A 12,656-nucleotide genomic window follows, 5' to 3' on the forward strand; every position below is an offset into this window, starting at 1 on the left:
ACCCAAAGCACATATTTCAGGGGTCATTGGAATTGGTTTTGAAATAATTGAAGAAATTAGTGTTGCCACCTTTTGCCAGAATGTCTTGATCACCTCACATCTTCAGATACAATGAAAGAATGTTCCCTTATGTTTTTGGTATTTAAAACAGATATCTGGGATTTCCGAGTTAAACCTATTTAACTTTTCGGGGTGACATATGTACGCATTACCCAGTTATATTAGATCAGCTTAAATCCAGTGTTAATTGATAGATTCTATGCATTTGCACATATCTGGCTCTCTTCTGAATCTGGAAGTTCATATTTCAGTGTTTTTAACTGTTTTGGAATAGCTCTAATTGTGTAAATAGTCTGAGTTCAGCAGCTCATTGAGGCTTCTGTACAGCCAACAACTATCAAGCTTCTCATCACTCACAACCCTAAATACCTCCAGGGGGTATTGTGTTTAGCTCAGAAATAAACAGATAAAGCAGAACATGATTTACATATGTAAATGTATATTGTGTTTTGAGGTCCACATTTTAATTTTTTTTTTTTTTTTTACAAATTAAAGAAAAGTGCATTCAGTGTTTTAACACTTGAAATGTCAAAACTCACTGAACCATACTCATTTACATATTAATACTTTACATTATTTTGCTTTGTTATAATTTCTTAATTTAATTTCTTAATATAATTTTTATAAGTTTTTAAACAAAATAAAACTTTGATTTATAAAGTTTGAAAGAAAAATGTTTAACAGCTTTTTATCAAGACAGTCATTAAGACATCCAAAGTTTTCTTTTATTGGTCTTGTTCCATACAAGGTCCTGAAATATGACACTTGGGTACAGTGACCCCAATCAGACGACTCCTGTCCTGACACGTGAAAAGTGTCTGAACTGGACACCCACATTCCTCTATCTGGTTTCTGCTGTCAAAGCTACATTTATTTCTGACCATGCCAACTGCTAACATGGACCATAAGGAGTTCCAACAAACAGCTGCAAGCTTAGATCCAACTAATTCCCTAGCATAATTTAGTTAACTGCAGTCCTGAGCTTTTTCTATTTGTATATTAAATAATTTATTTCAAATTAATTATTAATAGCAACACATGTCATGACAAATTAGGTCTGAGGCCTTCATAAATTCACTTTCTTGATAACCAACCTAAAGGTAATGTATAGCTTCTTTTTTGTGTATTGATTTACTCAGAATCATATGTTGCTGATTTGCCTCTAGAGGACTTTAAAGATTACTTCTCTTTTCATAGTTTCTATGCTGCTGCATTGTAAATGAATTCCTTATTATGACTCATGGGTCATGTGATTTTTTAACTAACATGGGTGCATGAATACCTAACAAATGTCAGTCTATATTTTAGACTATTATTCAATATTGTGAATATAAATTTTATTTTTTTCACTTAATCATGAAAATGTTAAAGAAAATTTAATGTAGCCTCCAAGCGGAAACAAAAAACAGTCATCCTGTTGACTGATATATTTAGATCACATTTCAGAATAATAGGAAATACAAAAACATAGAAGTATTTTTAGAATACTAGAATATAAGTAAGGCTATAATGCAGTGTATTAAAATCACAAAACAAGATTCTTTATATTAATGGGTCCGTTATGAGTGCTTTTTCTTCACTCTTGTCCAGATTAACTATTTAATTATTTCTAGTCTAAATTTCAATCACTGAAGTATACATCCTTAGATCCAGGGGTCAGATTATTAGAAACATGCTGTGTATCAGAACTTTTAGCTGGAACTGTAAAAGAGAATCAAATATAACCTATCTTTATTTATAAATCTTAGCGTGCTCCCTCGTGTGGTCAAGTAGTGTAACTGGATTGCGAATTCTACTCGCTAGCAACCATTTGTAATGGGAAGACAGAGTAGTCTTCTGCCAAGAGGTGTAATAGGAGCTTAAATACCAACATTTTCAATCCAAATATCAGGAGGTTGTTTGTCTCATTGGAAACATTACCACAGCGAATTGTAATACTTGAAATCCTATAATAAGAATATAACCCACCCCACTCTCCTAGGTTCCCAGCTGTATGTCATTTCCAATCACACAAACCTGTAGGTCATCATCACTCCCAGTTCAAAGCCACACTCCTCGCCACAATTGGCTTTATGCACAGCTCCACTACTTCCTGAACTTCAGCCAGGTCCTTGTTTCCTGTCTCCCATTATTGGACAAAAAGATTAATTCTGGTGTGCCTGACCTCAGTAGTCACGGCAACAATAATCGGACACACCTGGATTAATGTTTGGCCAATAATGGCAGACAGGAAACAAGGAGCTGGCTGAAGTTCAGGAAGTAGTGGAGCTGTGCACAAAGCCAATGCATTGTCCAACCTCGTTTGTTGGATGTGGATTATTCCCCTGTCTCCAGCATCTTACTTCCCTCTGTCTCCACCAAGATCACCCTTTTGGACTCCACTACCCTGCTCACCTAATCCCTGCACCTTTGTATTTCAATAAATCACTGTTCACTATTAATTCTTCCTCTCTTGTGTCTCCATACCGTAACAATGTGTCCACCAAAGCGGGGGGTTTTTTTTTTAATAGTTTTTAATGGGAGCACCACAATTTTAAAATGGCAGCAGCTTGACGAGGTTCTGAATTTCACGCTGAGCGCTAAGCGCTTTGGACACATGGCCTTAGTAATAATTGAACTGGAGAGCTATGCAATTGCATTCTTACTAGTGAGAATTAAATTACTTAATTGGTTTCTGTGGATTTTAAATTCAAAGTGAGTGAAAAAAAGACAGTCTCAGGTATTTCTGTGGGTGCAAAACCATAAAAACCAAAATTACAGCGCTTTAATATCAAGCACAATCTTGTTATATTCTGAAAAGTATCCATCGATGGGTGCTTCAGGCCATGTCCACAGTAATATGTTTTCGTTTGATGATATATATCTTCCGTCCACGGCGTTTTAAGTAGTTTAGTCATGGGATCCATGTTGTACCAATAGATATTCATGTTTACCAATATTGTGCCTGTTATGTGCTATTCACTTTTACACTGTTGCTAAAATACTGCAGAGATGACAGAAAATGTAACTTACATTTGCTGTCCTGCAGCAATACAGGAGAGTGGTTGCGTTTTAGACCAAACACTATGACTGAGTGCAACCTGGAGGCATCAGTGATGGTGAGATATTTTGCTAAATAAAATTATCCTGTTCGAAGAATTGCGCGATAACTTTATTTATTTATTTTTCCATCTGTACCATCTCGGTGAGCTTTTGTGAGGTTTCACGCATGCGCAATAATGTGAATTCAAAAGTTTCTCTTCCACACTGAAACGTTGGAAAATGCCTGAAAACGTTAGTGTCGACGGAGAGTGTTTTTAAATGAAATCAATGTTTTCAAATGTATCCGGATTAATGTGGACGTAGCCTCAGAATCTGGCCTGAAGCAATTAGCCATCCGGGAACTTCTCGGCTACTCTTTTACTGTTTTACTTTTCATTCTTTTTATTTTTAACTTTTATTACACAATAGATGTTTTTTCAGTTTTGTAGTCGATTGTGACCAAATACCTTTTGTTTTTATCAGCCCTATAAAAAAATATTGGCAATGTAAGGTGTTTACTGCTTAGTGCTTAATAGACAAGAAAGCTGTACTGTACCAACTAGTGGACTGAATACTGTTAGGGGGAACAAACTGTAATTTGCACTACTGTCTGTTCGAAATAGATGAAAAGAAACCTAGCATTGGGGATTAATTGCTTTTCCCTGTTGTATCAAACTGAGACCCCAAAACCGAGGTATGTACCGAACCGTGACTACTATGTACTGTTACACCCTACACTATATATATATATACAGTGTTTGGACACCCATGCTAAAGTTGCCTAAAAAGAGGAATAAAAAATCATCTTTTGGATATTGATCTTAATGCCCTAATTAGAAAAATGAGGAAAACTCCAACCTTTAAGGACACCAATTTTCTTTGTGAATGAATAATGTATCATAAATAAATAAATGTTTTTCCTTAAAATACAGGGTGCATAAGTCAGGACACCCCTATGTTAAATTCCCATAGAGTCAGGCAGATTTTTATTTTTAAAAGCCAGTTATTTCATGGATCCAGGATAATATGCATCCTGATAAAGTTCCCTTGGCCTTTGGAATTAAAATAGACCCACATCATCACACACCTTCCACCACACCGAGAGATTGGCATGGGGTACTTTCCATAAGATCATCTTTCAATGCAAATCAAACCAGCTATTAGGCTAACTGAAGTAAAACCATGCCAATCTCTAGGCATGGTGAATGGTGTGTGATGTAGGGAATTCCAAAGGCCAAGGGAACTTTATCAGGATGCATATTATCCATGAAATAACTGGCTTTTAAAAATAAAAATCTGCCTGACTCTATGGGAATTTAACATAGGGGTGCCCTGACTTATGCACCCTGTATTTTAAGGAAAAACATTTATTTATTTATGATACATTATTCAATCACAAAGAAAATTTGTGTCCTTAAAGGTTGGAGTGTTCCTCGTTTTTCTAATCAAGGCATTAAGATCAATATCCAAAAGATGATTTTTTTATTCCTCTTTTTAGGCAACTTTAGCATGGGTGTCCAAACTTATTCACATCACTGCATATAAAATGCTGATTTATATGGAATAATAGGACTATATTTATATTGAAAAATAGGACAGATTTGGCACACATGTCATCTGATATGTTATCTCAGAGCAACTCACTGCTAATGTGGCTCGAATCAAGCTCTGCATGAGTCACCTTCAGTTCCTGCTCACTCAACAGTTCCTGAGCCTCAGACACTCTCAGCAGGGGAGAATGATGAAGGAGCCCTACAGATCAGCACAGCCTTACTCAGAATCATCATAACTGTCTCTCATGATCTCCGGGTGTTGTGTGCCATGATATCAGGCCTTCTACACTTTCTCTTTGTCTACGGCTTTGTGTGGATTTTCATTGAAGCTGTGTTGCTCTTCATCTGTGTGGAGAACCGATCACAGTTCACCTCCAAAAAGAGGTTAACAATAGATTCCTGTCGGGCTGGTTCCAGTGGGGGGTGGTTGTTGTTGTTTCTTTAAACAAATTTGATTAGAAGGAAATAAAAAGCTCAGGGATAATTAGCCATTTCTGCTATGAGATAAAAGTACAGCTTTGACAAGCTGTATTAGTGTGGCGCACAAAATTAAAATCTGTTATATTTCGACATTTAACACCTATATTTTGGAAAATTCAATTCATTTACAATATTGTGTTTGCCTTCAAACAGCTGATGAATTAAAGGAGATAAATGTTTTATATTGAGTTTTCTGGGTCATTTAAATGTCATACTAGCAGTAATCCAGCTGTTGATCATGTTTTCTTTGCAGTTAAACATGACTCTCTTCATCAGGATCATCATCAGTCTGATCTCTCACAAAACTAAACACTAAAGTAACAAACATTCTAATGTAACTGATCTATAAAAAAACATATAGTCAACAAAGACACAGGCACTCTCCTTTCTCTTTAGGATTAGCATGTAAAACATTGGCTGTTTGTGGTTCTTGGTGGAGCTGGAGATTATCTTCCTGATCTGTTGTGTCCTCAATAATGAGGTCATACATTTTTTCCATGCTACTCTAGAATTAATCCATTTGACTGTCTCCAGAGACATCATAAGAAAGAAATGTAGTATTTACTTCTGAAACTCTACTTTCTTAAAACACGTTTTCTTAACTGTTTATTACAAACAAAATTAATTTTAGGTTCATGAGTTTCAGAAGTTAAATTCATTGAAAGACACGGCTCTGCTCTCTGTTATTGAAGCACTGAGACTGGCAAGAGCAGGTTCTAAATCATTAGTATTCATCTTTCTGGATCTGTCTGCTGCTTTTGATACTGTTAACCACCAGATCCCCCAGTCATGATGACGATGGGTATTAGTGGTCGACCGATATATTGCTGAGGTATATCGGCCGATATTCGGAATTTTTTAGATATCGGTATTGGCCGATAAATATGTCAGATCCGCAGCACAGCGGTAGCTCCAGTGGGGTGACAAATAAAATTTAAACAAAACAGAAAACATTTAAAGGGTTAGTTCACCCAAAAATGAAAATTCTGTCAGTATTTACTCACCCTCATGTTGTTCCAACCCCGTAAGACCTTCGTTCATCTTCGGAACACAAATTAAGATATTTAAGATATTAAGATCGCTCCTGCATACAGTCCATAGGCTTCTTGAGGGACTGGCTCTTGCTGTCCTCGAAAAGTCATTAAAGACATCGTTAAAATAGTCCAAGTGACTACAGGGGCTCAATCTTAAGTTTATCAAACGACGAGAACACTTTTGTGCGCAAAAAAACAACAAAAATAACGACTTTATTTCAACTATTCACTTCCTTCTCCATGGGCCTGTAGTCGGTTAACGTAGTGTGATTGCGTAGAGCTACGTCACACGTAGGCTCACTATTGGCCGACGCTGGTCATGTGTGTGTGATGTGTGTGACGTCCAATAACAGAAGCTTACGCTATTAAACTAGTTACCTGACTCGCGCAGAGGGAGAAATAAACCAATAGTTGAAATAAAGTCGTTATTTTTGTTGTTTTTTTTGCGCACAAAAGTGTTCTCGTCATTTGATAAACTTAAGATTGAGCCCCTGTAGTCACTTGGACTATTTTAACGATGTCTTTAATGACTTTTCGAGGACAGCAAGAGCCAGTCCCTCAAGAAGCCTATGGACTAGTATGCAGGAGCGATTTTAATATCTTAAATATCTTAATTTGTGTTCCGAAGATGAACGAAGGTCTTACGGGGTTGGAACAACATGAGGGTGAGTAAATACTGACAGAATTTTCATTTTTGGGTGAACTAACCCTTTAACCTCACAAACAGTCAAAAATCCTGTGACTGGCTGTTCCTCAGATGTGCGCGCACTAGACGCTGTTTTCCCACAGACTGAAAATCTGGGTCGCGTGCGCTATGGATGTATCAATGATCGCGTGAGGTGGATGAGAAGAGAACACTGTCTGGTAAGTAATAATACATTTGAGAATTTTTTTTTCTTCAATCTGAATTAAGTTATTCACTATCTCTGTCTGCTGTGTTTAATTGTCCATGCTCTGTGAGCAAAGTCCAGACAACACTCACACAAATTTTAGACATGCAAAGAAAATGGCAAAACTCTGATCCTAGGTCAAAAGTTATTGACACATTAATAACAGAGATGATTGCCACAGACGATCAGCCTTTTACACAGAAGTTTCAGATGTAGGCTTAAAACGGTTGTTGTCTGTGGCTGAGCCAAGGTACACCCTAAAAAGTGAAAAATTCTGCTTGGCAGTGTGCACAAAAAAGCAACAGATAAGATCAAAACTTTGATTGCACCTGAGAATGCTGGATCCCATTTAGCTTTCACCACAGACTGTTGGTCTGGAGAAGCTGAATCGCTGATGAGCCTCACATGGCATTTTATTGAAAAGAACTGGGAAAGGAGAAAAGTTATCTTGAATGTAAGGGCCATGTTTGGCTCTCATATTATTATAGAGATTATATCAGTCAGATGTACCTTGACCTGCTTGACCAGTGGAGTGTTTCATAGGAGAGAGTTGTGCTTGTGCTCAGAGATGGTGGTGCAAATGTTGTAAAAGGCATGCGACTTGCAGAAATGCCAGACTTTAGCTGTTGTCCTCATACGCTGCAGCTTATCGTGAATAATGGCATCAATAGCCAGAGAGTAGCTGGGGATATAATTGCAAGGTTGAGGACATGTGCAACCCACTTTAATCACTCTGTGTTAGCAAAACAATATCTGAGGGCCATACCAGAAGAGCTTGGCATTCCAAAGGATGGCATCAAGTCAAGTCAAGTCAAGTCACATTTATTTATATAGCGCTTTTCACAATACAGATTGTATCAAAGCAGCTTCACAGTGATAACATGAAAGTAGCACAACACAGATCAACAACATTGCTAAACACTAAATAAATAACCCCAACTGAGCAAGCTCAAAGCAAGCCAAAAGCAAGGCGACAGTGGCAAGGAACCAAACTCCATCAGATTGGATGGAGAAAAAACCTTGGGAGAACCCAGGCTCAGTCGGGGGCCAGTTCTCCTCTGGCTTACATTCATATTGTTTAAATATAAATATTAAATATAAATATTGTTTATGAATCAAACGGCGCCATAACATATCGCAGGCGTTGAGTCGGCTCATCACAGGCGTTGGGCATCATTCAAGCTGTGCCTACCCACTGCAACTCCACTCTACACATGTTGCAAAGGATGTTGGAGCAAAAGCGTGCTTTGAGTTTTTATGTAGGGGAACATGGGAAAATTTCATGCCCAACTGCAGATCAATGAGATTCAACTCTGATAGACACACTGAGTCCCATTGAGGAATTAACTCTGCAATGAGTAAAGCAGAAGCATCTTCCTCTTGCATTATTCCCAGTATTGCTGCGCTGAAGATGCTTCTTCAAGCAGAAGGTCCCACAACACGAGGAATCCAAACACTGAGGCAGACGACGGTGCAGAGCTTGGAAAGAGAGTTTTCCAAAATAGATCACAACGAATGTTTGGTGTTGGCAACACTTCTGGATCCGCGTTATAAAGGCTATATGTTTACAGCTGCAGAAACATTGGATAAAGCCAATAAGTGGATAGGGGAAGTTACTGCCTCAGCACAGCCAGAAGTCACTGTCACACAGGAAGAAGGCCAAGGACAAAAAAGTCATCCTAAACAACCAAGGAGAGAGGCAGAAGAACCCACTGGTGTTGTTGATTAAATTTATGCCAACATCCTTGGAGCTCAAACACAAACACATCTGGAAATGAGAGTGAACTTCACAAAGGAACTGAATCATTACCACAGGGAGCCACTTATTGACCGAAAGAGTGGTCAATCACTGGGATGGTGGAAACAGAATGAGTCACGACTGAGTCTCCTTGCACCATAGGCTAATGGTACGTTCACACTGGACGCGAATAGCGCGTCAGGCGCGAATGATTTCAATGTTAAGTCAATGCAAAGACGCGTTACGCGTGTAAAAAATTCCTGCGGCACGGAAGATGCGAATATGCCTCATTCGCGGGTCAAGTTTGCGCGAATGGCGCGAATTGAAAAATCGGAACTTTGGCGACAATTCGCGCCGCGTTAACCAATCAGGAGCCTAGCTGCTTGCTCACATGGTGAAGTATCTGGATGCTTCAATAAATTATTTTGGAATATGACTAAATGCATGGTGGGATTATGATTACATTATCCACAAGTTTCCTACGCCCCATGAGGCCTTGCGTCAAAAGTGGGCGCGACTTCCGGTTGGAAGTAAACAAAGCACGATTTGACATGCTTGACACTCGTTCATTCAACAGTTGACAGTCATTCAAGTTATAGCGATCCAAACTAGCTAACGATGTGGGAACACAACCTCAACGAAATTAAAAAGGGTGAAATAACAGTACCTTTACCCTCCGCAGTAGTTGATTGGGAGTATTATAATAACATTATTAATAATCAATACTCATCAAGGCATGGTGACAGACAGTTGTGCGAGCTGACAAACAATTAAAATAAAAAATACACACTTAATCATTGTGCTTTGGAGTTTATTCAAAATTATAAATGAATGTGCTACTTGAATACATTAACTGGCACATTTGGTATTCTGTCAACACAGGCTTTGATCCTGAGTTTAGGTGTAACATCAGTAGAGAACAGCCAAACACATGCTGATAAAAGTTTATAGAATATTAAGAATTTAAACAAATGTACACAGGAAGATTCGTCGTCTTTTGGGAGGTGATGGAAACTACAGTCGTTGGCAGGAACACTCTGATTTCGTTTTCAGCTTATGTTCAAAACAATCACGTTTAAGCCACTGAACTAGTTTAGTCAGGTTATACATAGAACCGCGAACAGCACATGTTGTCCACGAGCTCAGTAACGACATCTCTCATAAAGATTTGCGTCTTTAAATAGTAAAATAATTCTCCGAAAAACAGCTAGCCTCTTCGCTAACTAACACACAAAATACCATTGGAATGCTACTTCCGCCGCCTCACCAGAAGTTTCACCCACTTTATTTTTTACAGGAGCGCCCCTCGGAAACTTGTGGATATGAAATAGTATTATGATGTAAAGACAATCAACATATGTGCATAAGTTCGTGTCTGGATGGGAGAGAGAGAAAAAATCACAGGACAAGTTAATAACTTTTGGAAGCTGGCTCTATTTATCATCAAAACAAAAATAAATGACAGCTAGATTAGGTAGATGAGGGCGACGGTGATCCTCGCTCCGATGCGGGACAACAGGTCATCAAACTGGCCGCGGGACAGGCGGAAGTACCGCTGACAGCGGCCGTCATCTAGCGCAGCTCCTGGAGCGAGCAAATGGTGAAACTAGCCAAACGGTTCACCTTAGAAGGGTCCGGAGGACACAAATATACGGTGACGATGATCCCCACGCCACTGTTCTGCTCTCCAGAGTAAATACAAAGCGGTGACTCTCTCGATAAATGCTCGGTCGACATAAAAACAATGGCCGCTAACGGATTTCAACGGACTTCAAACTTTTGTTTTTACGCGCGTCAGTTTCACTCTTGACACGCGAATTAACACAAAGTGGTCAAGCGTCAAACCAGACGCGTCAGGCACGAATTTGACGCGTTATTCCCGTCCGGTGTGAACACAGCATAAGAATTTCTCTGTCCTCTGCCATCAACAAAAGTGAGAGAGTATTTAGTGAGGTTAGGGAAATTTATCAGAAGAAGAGGAGCAGGCTCACTGGAATAAATGGAGAGAAACTTTGTTTCCTGTATTACAACTTGCTTAACTTAAGCCTAGTTCACACTACGTGATTTTAAGCCCGATTTAAGCCCGATTTGCAAATCGTTGAGTCGCCGACAAGTCAGGGTGTTATCGCGTGCAAATCGCGGGCGATTAGCGGACGATTAACGCTCGCCAATTCGTTAGTGTGAAAGAGCCAACAACGCATCAAAGACAGCTCGCAGACACCTCGCAGACAGGTCACCGAGCTCAGAAAAATATCTAGCATGCTAGATATCTCGAGCAGTCGCGCGACTCAATCTCAGTGATGTCATGAGTACAGCCAATCATAGCAACGCATGGGTTGAGGACACCAGGTAAATCTTACTTTTTCTTTTTTGCATTTTTTTTCTCAGAGCAGATCGTCGAGCAAACAGTGTGCAGCACTAGTTTCTGTCTGATGTCCATATTCGCCTGTTGTGTTCTTCTCTGCAGTTTCGCGTCATTTCTGGTTCGTTTTATTGCGTGGTTTTTCGTTACAAAACATGGTTTCTAGACCAGATAGAATCGTGTTGTTGTCAACTCGTTATTTGTTTGATTATTTTCAGGATTTAGACCGTACTATAGTACTGAAACAGCTCTCATTGAGTCACAAATGATATGCTCTAATCATCCGATCGTGGTTGTATCTCTATGTAGTGCGTTGTTAACTCGTGTAGTGAGTTACCTCCTGTTGTGGATCAATCACGTTGTGTTGTGTTGTGTGAACAGCTAAACAACTTGAACACTCATGATTTCACTGAGAGCAAGTCATGTAGTGTGAACTGCACAGTTCAGCCTGACATTTTAAAATCATGTAGTGTGAACTAGGCATTAAGGGACTGGTGGTGATGCTGTGAGCACTTTAGTCTTAACATTTTCTGTTTGTAAACATAGTTGAGTGTGTGTAAAGTTTAAACTAAATAAGTGCACTTTGTAAAAAACACAAGGTTGCTTTTAATTGCACAAAAAAACTTTATTTATTGAAGTGTTACAGTACCTCATTGCATTTTGTTTACGTTTCATTAATAAACATTTTATTTCTGTAAATGTTTAAGCAGACAAGCTGCACTAAAACTTTATTTATTGAAGTGTTACCTTACCTCATTTGTTTACATTTTAATTACCTAGAATGACCTGCCTAACTCAACCCGAGCTGCTAAGACTTTAGCATTTTCAAGGAATGTCTAAAGACAGAACTTTTTTTTCAACACTTGACACATTAAAGGTGACATATTATGTCCTTTTCACAAGATGTAATATAAATCTATGGTGTCCCCAGAATCTGTCTGTGAAATTTCAGATCAATATACCCCACAGATATATTGCTCCACGCCTCCGTTCAGAAGTTTACCCTTCGGATAAACCGGCAAAAACAAAACATGCGAATAATCTCACTCATCCAAAATCTTAGAAATAACCAGTAGCAAGTGCAGCATTACATTACCAAGAGACTCAGGTAGAGTTTGAACTTTTAGACGCTTCTGGACGTTTCTGAATATTTAGTGGATATATTTATGTAGTTCTTGTGGAGTTACATTGATTCACCTCATCGATTTGTGTGGAAACGAGAAGATTAAGAGCCGGTGATATTATATAATAAGATCCCCTTCTTACGTCAGAAGAGGAGCAATATCTGATTGGTTGATTTTTTGACATGCTTGCAGAGAAAGGGTCAAAACAAAGTTACTGGGTTCAAGTTTTTTGGGTTGGATGATGCACCGGGGACCTGTTCATAGCACCAACATGACATCATGACTTTTGCGTAAACATATACGCTACTTTCGAGTCAGGTGGCGTGTTATCTCCATTTATTTTGTGCTATCCGCGTGTATGCGTATATGTCTACGCCATTAACGTCCGCGTCAT

General features: G+C 38.8%; 1 pseudogene; it reads left to right on the forward strand.

Annotated features, from left to right (window-relative positions):
• The first annotated feature begins 7,143 nt into the window (after positions 1-7,143).
• LOC148969308 (zinc finger BED domain-containing protein 4-like) lies at positions 7,144-8,767 on the forward strand (annotated as a pseudogene).
• Positions 8,768-12,656: the final 3,889 nt, after the last annotated feature.

This window comes from Pimephales promelas, chromosome 24, assembly GCF_988280905.1.
Source record: "Pimephales promelas chromosome 24, fPimPro1.hap1.1, whole genome shotgun sequence".
NCBI lineage: Eukaryota > Metazoa > Chordata > Actinopteri > Cypriniformes > Leuciscidae > Pimephales > Pimephales promelas.